Here is a 6,050-nt window from a genome sequence, read left to right as displayed (position 1 = left end):
TTAATTTTCAGCATAGCACTTAAGTTTATGCTTCAATTTTATTGAAATGAAAGGGATTTAAATTTGCGTTTGAAGCAACCTTCCATGATAGGAAAGCTTCCTTTAAAAGGAATTGCAATTATCAGTTTAGGTGCTTAGAAAACCTTTTGAATTAACTATAAAGTTGTTGAAATGCTGATCATCACACTCCTTTTCAACTTTGTAACCTTGCTGATGTTGTTGTGATGGGAAAAAACAATGACTATCTAGCCAGCTCAGTACACCTGAATGTCTTGTGCAACCAATTTTGTCTTCATTGTCATTTCAAATATGATTATGAATAGATTTTAAAAGATCGTAGCTAGGCTTATAATCATACCTTAGTAGGCATTTGATTATATTACTGGAAAAAAAAAAAAAGACATTCACTTCACAGTATATGATGCTCTTTTATATATTTTCTACTAAAAAGCAATAATGTTGTAGGAGGAGGATAGGTCCTTGTTGCTTGATAAGAAAAATAACTAAGAAAAAGCACTAAGCATAAATATTTTACTTGGGGTAAAATATTAGACATAATTAGTTCAGTCAACCTACTCCAAACTCTAGAACATGAAAAATTCAACCCAGTTCACCAATTTGTAACTAATAATCATTCCATAAATATAAGCAACAATAAAAAAATAAACAACAATAAATTTCATAGATTTAATATGGTATATATTCCTTACTAAGGCATTGGGTCAACAATGATAGGATCAAACATTGCAACACAAGCATCTCAAAGCTTCCCAAATCTTATAAGCCCAATCCACTACATTATTAACATCAAAGTATACTGCTATATCACCGGAAAAATAATCTTCCTTATAATTTTTTTTTTTTTTTTGTAAAAGATCATTTCATCCACCTGGTGAAAATCAAGAAAACAGATTTATATGGCAATTATTCTCTAATATATAATCATGAATCCCTTTTGCAGAATTAATTAACCTTCATTTTCACTTTGGAAAGATAGCTTTTAATGACTCCCCCAGATCATCTCTTCAGTGAAATCTATTGGGAATTAAGAAATCCTGCTTCTCTGAAAATATTACAGTTGGCAGGCTGTTGCAACTGCATAATCATAATGTTGCCTTACACTTTAAGTTATAAAGTCCTTTTTTATTTTTTTATTTCAGGCATTAAAAAAAAAAAAGAGAGAAAATATTTGGCAGTGTTCCATCTGTAGATGTAGGTTGCTCTGAAAGTAATGCCTTTTAACATTCATTTCCATAGAAATTACAACAGATACAGAGAGCACAAATAATATGGCTGGATAGAATAGATTCTCAGCTACAAAGTGATTTTTCAACATTCACCTCTACTGGCTATGCATTTTTGCCAGTGATGAACAAGAGCCTAAATGCCATGCTCATAAAAATCTGCACTAGCTGAGATGACCCACTGTTTCACAACGCCTATGATGGTGTTTTAATGCTGAGAAAGTGTTGCTTTAACAGTCCATCTTTCATTGGCCCAAACAGATGGAAGTCAAAAGGCACTAAACTCAGATTATATGTGGATGTGGTAGGTCAGTCCAGACAAGACTGGCAATGTGTTTCACAGTCTTCAAAGTAATGGGCCTGGCATAATTGTGTTCCAAAATAAAGGTTGTCTTCTTCTCTGGCCTGACTCTGGAAGTTCAAACCTTCAGCTTAGGCAGTGTCAAGATGCGGCAGAAAGTTGATGTCCAGGTTGCAGTAAATCCAGAAGGATCACATCCTTCCTATCCCAAAAGATAGTGCACATTAGTTTACCCATTGAGGGCTGTGTCTTGAGCCTTTTCTTCAATGGGGAATTCCTATACCATCAACCCTTGGACTGCCATTTTGATTCTGGATCGCAGAGGTGATGCCGTGTCTTGTCACAGGTAATGATGCCATCCAGGAAAGTGTCATCTTCAGCCTTGCATTAGTTCAACAGGTCCAGAAAAACTTGCATACAGTGTTTTTTCTGTTCAAGCATTTGCGGGACCCACCTGGAGAAAACTTTGTGATATTCCAACATTGCTACCATTATAACGCATTGAAGCAGATGTTCAGCTCTATACATAGTTCCCTGATAATAATTCACTGATCTACATGGATAAGCTGATCAAGATACCCTTCATTTCATGATGTGACTGCTTTGTCTGTCCAGAACATGGCTTGTTTTCACATCAATGTTGTCACTGCTGAAATGCGCCACCCACCACTTCACAGTACTCACATTCACTGTTTGGCCTCTAGCAATGTTAAGCAAACGCCAGTGAATATCAGTGGGTGCCTTTTTTTCTTCATGGAGGAATTTAATGACACAGCTTTGCTCAACATGTTCATATATCAGATGCCATTCTGTCAGACTGCCCCTCTGCTGCCATCTGTCAAACGGCAACAAAATGTAATGGAATGTCGGCAGGAAGGCTCAGCCTCTACAGCCATACCACCAACATCCACCTCTGACATCATGCGCCAACATTATACAATAGAAGGCATTCCTTCTGGACAGTTCCCGTACAAGTTATAAAAGTTCTGCTTATGGACTGAAAATTGTAAGCCCTTTAATACAGTTTGAAATCCATGCTAGTTGAACTGAAAGATACTGAGCAACCTATTAAAAAAAAATGACACTAATAATGTGTTACCAATGGTGTGACATCTGTTAGATTTTACATTTTCTGCTGCTTCTCAAACTGTACATCAAGCATTTGAATGTTTCTTTTTTTCCACTCTTCCTCCCATCACCATCCTTCTCTCTTTTCTCTCTCTCTCTGTTACTTCTTTAAACTCTTATAAAACTGGAGCAATTCACTGAATTGAAGTCATGTTAGAATTACAGTGCTATCACTGATAACATATTATGGGCCAGTGGGAGCTGAGTTTTGCCAGCTGGCTCTACTGTTCATGATTTCCTAGACTGAGCAACATGGTCAATTTTGCATGTATTTAAAAATGTCTGTGTAAAGATCCTACTGAAACTGGCTATCAAAGTAGTCTGGACAGTTGCTTGTGATGTTTCAGGAAACTACTTGACTATGGACGTTACTATTTATTTTTTCTAAATGTGGCAACTGTCAAAAATAACAATATGCGATGAAATGTGTCTTGCAGAAATAAAGTTTCTTCAAAAAATTTTGTGCCCATAATTCTGACAAGTCTTTTACAGGGGCCTTACATTGCTCAGTAGTCTTTGAAATTTAAGACTAAGATAATTTTCATATGATGAAAAGAGAGATATTATCTTTTACCTTATTCAGTTATTTTGAGCGTTGCTTTGCCCTGGCCACATTATTTTGAAAAGCATTCAGGTTTGGATCTGTCAAACACATACTTAAATATTCTTAACTTTCCGGACCTTCTGATGAGTGAGACATTTATTTTTCATCAAGGGTTGCAGAAATCTGTGATCAGTATCATTATGTTACTTTTCATTAGTTTTATTCACTGAATTTTAACAGGGAATGAGAACGGAGACCGTGTATCACTTCCAGAAGTGAAATGACAATCAAGTGAAAGATCAACTTAGTGTTAGAACACAGTATGTCCAGATCAAATTGAGTTTTTAAATTCCTGAGAACAGTGTAAGGCAATTCGCCCCCAGAGGGACAAAGAAAATAAAATGTGTGTGAGGAAATGCTATAATAAACTGGTAATATATTTCCATAGGGGATACCTAGGAATGTTCTATACATCCTCCTAGCGCTGCAGTAAGCCAGACTTAACAGCAGAATGTAAGCCATTTCCATAGTGAAAAAAAAAAAGAAAAAAGAAAAAAGTAGCTGCATAGAAGGATGGAAGCCCAGACTCCAGGCTGGGTTTTCTGTTGAGAGACAATGTCAGTGAGGCCCAGTTACTGCGCAGGCTGAATGACTGATGTTGGCATAGGAGGAAGATCAGAACTGTATTGGTCAATTGGATGAGTGGCAGACATTTACTCATCACAGTCTCAGAGAACATAATTAAAGCAGAGTAAGCAACTCTGCCAATGTAGAAATCTCTGGTGGTCTGAAAAATATGGATAGTCACAAAGAATTGGCTCTTGTCTTTGTTTTTTTCTTGCCTATAATTTACATCAAAATAAACTAAAAACAGAAAAGGTATTTGGCTTTTTAACATCCTAAGGAAAGAAAGAAACAGTTTATTTTATAGATATTTTGACTTTGAAGCAGATTTTCCAATTGGCAGGAAATGCTTTCTTTTTTATTATTATTATAATTTAAAAGAATGGTTTAGTTGCAAACTGGATTGGGTCACAACCAGTTGTCTCTGATATTTCTAAACTCTAATCACAGATTGGATAGCAACTCAGAGGAACTGACTCTAACCCTTCACCATTAATATAATCGGCTAATGGTGCCCCAGGGACTCCTTACCATGTTGTGTTAGGGCTGGAGACCTAACTTTTAAAAAGTTCCCACAACAGCGCCTGACCTGCCTAGTGATCAAAGAGTTTTGCTCCTAAACTTGCCTGAGATAGCAGAAGTTTTTGAACCTTAAAAAGTGCAGTCCAGACATTCTGGCTTGAATAAATCAGCCTTTTTTTTTTTTTTTTTTTTTTTTTTTTTTTTTTTTTTAAATTTAAGTCTCTTTTATTCATAATGTTTTCATCCAACTCTAATATGCTTTGTATCCAGCTTTCAGAGACAAAAACTGTGAGTTTTCTTGCCTCGCTTGCTTTCTGTGCCTAGTCTATTTGGCAAACTTAAGGCATACTTAACACCATGCAATGGCTCCCCTCTTCCTCATAGCCTCATGACTGGAGCATCTGGGTTGCAGGAAACATCTGCTCAGACTTTCTTTCCCAGAGGTGATTTGATCCTCTCCCCCATCACAAGCTGCAGCACTGGTATACTCTGAAGAGGTGAGGGAAAGGAAAAAAAATGCCGTAGGTTTGTACTTTTGCACACTTGTTGCTCTTAAATTTTACTTTCCTGTTTTACATTGTTTTGAGGCAAGTCATTCTCTTCATATAATCTATATAAATGCTACTATACCTCAGCTGTATTTAATTCCAAATACCAGCATAGAACACATAGAGAAAAATAAATCTGAGAAATTCTTTCTTTCAACATATGTTAATTCACAATCTAATGGATTGCTTTTTGTTTTCTGCCCCTGAGATATAGGGGTTTACTTATAAATATTTTAAAACAATATTTAGTAAATTTTCTAATCCAGTTTGTGATAAGAAGGCATGCTGAAATACAAGGCTGGCAATAAGATGGATGATCTTAGCTGATCTCTGCTGAAATAGGTGAATGCTAGTAACAATGAAGCAATACTTGTTCTGACATGTTTCGAGAACTTGTCAGTAAAGCGGCCGAATGGTGAAAGTGAGTATCTAACACAGACTTCCTTCCTTCCTTCTCCTCCCTACTCCTTTTCTTGTGTCCGGCTTTGCAGATGCTCAAAAGTATTATTGGTCAACTGGAAATAGAGTAGGAATAGACATTAATCGGGCTGCAGGAGGCCAGAGAACTGAATTTCTGGTTATCAACCCAAGGATTGACAGTAAAGTTATTCACACTAGAGGACTGCATTGGTGGGAAAGCTGTACAACAAGTGAAGAAGAGAAGGTCCATTGGTTTGGAGAGCTTTTTGTCTTGGGCATAAAAACAAAGCAAAACATTCTTTAAACTGTTGAAGAAAAAAAAAAAAAAACAACCGACAAACAAACAAATGAAAAAAACAGGTTACTTAACTTTTGGCAAAGTACTGATTGTGGTCAGTGAGTAGAAATAAAAATGAATAGATCTGATAGTTCTAGTATCTATCAGTGCCTATAACTACAAAAGAAACACAGCTTTTTGACCAGTGAAGTGAGAAATCACCAATATTTTCTGATTGTGGTTGGACTCCATGATCTTTAAGCTCCTTTCCAATCTGGGTGATTCTATGATTCTATGATTCTGTATCCTCAGTTGCTACATTCTGTGAATTTTGTTGTATTTTTTTTGTTTGTTTTGTTTTGTTTTTCATATCCTTTAATTATGTCATGATATTCCCTCATATATTACCTAAGGAATTTTTTTTTCAGGATTAAATAATTTT

The sequence above is a fragment of the Gallus gallus genome, chromosome 3 (genome assembly GCF_016699485.2).
Source record: "Gallus gallus isolate bGalGal1 chromosome 3, bGalGal1.mat.broiler.GRCg7b, whole genome shotgun sequence".
NCBI lineage: Eukaryota > Metazoa > Chordata > Aves > Galliformes > Phasianidae > Gallus > Gallus gallus.
The sequence above is the reverse complement of the archived record's forward strand: the minus strand, read 5'-3'. Positions refer to the sequence as shown.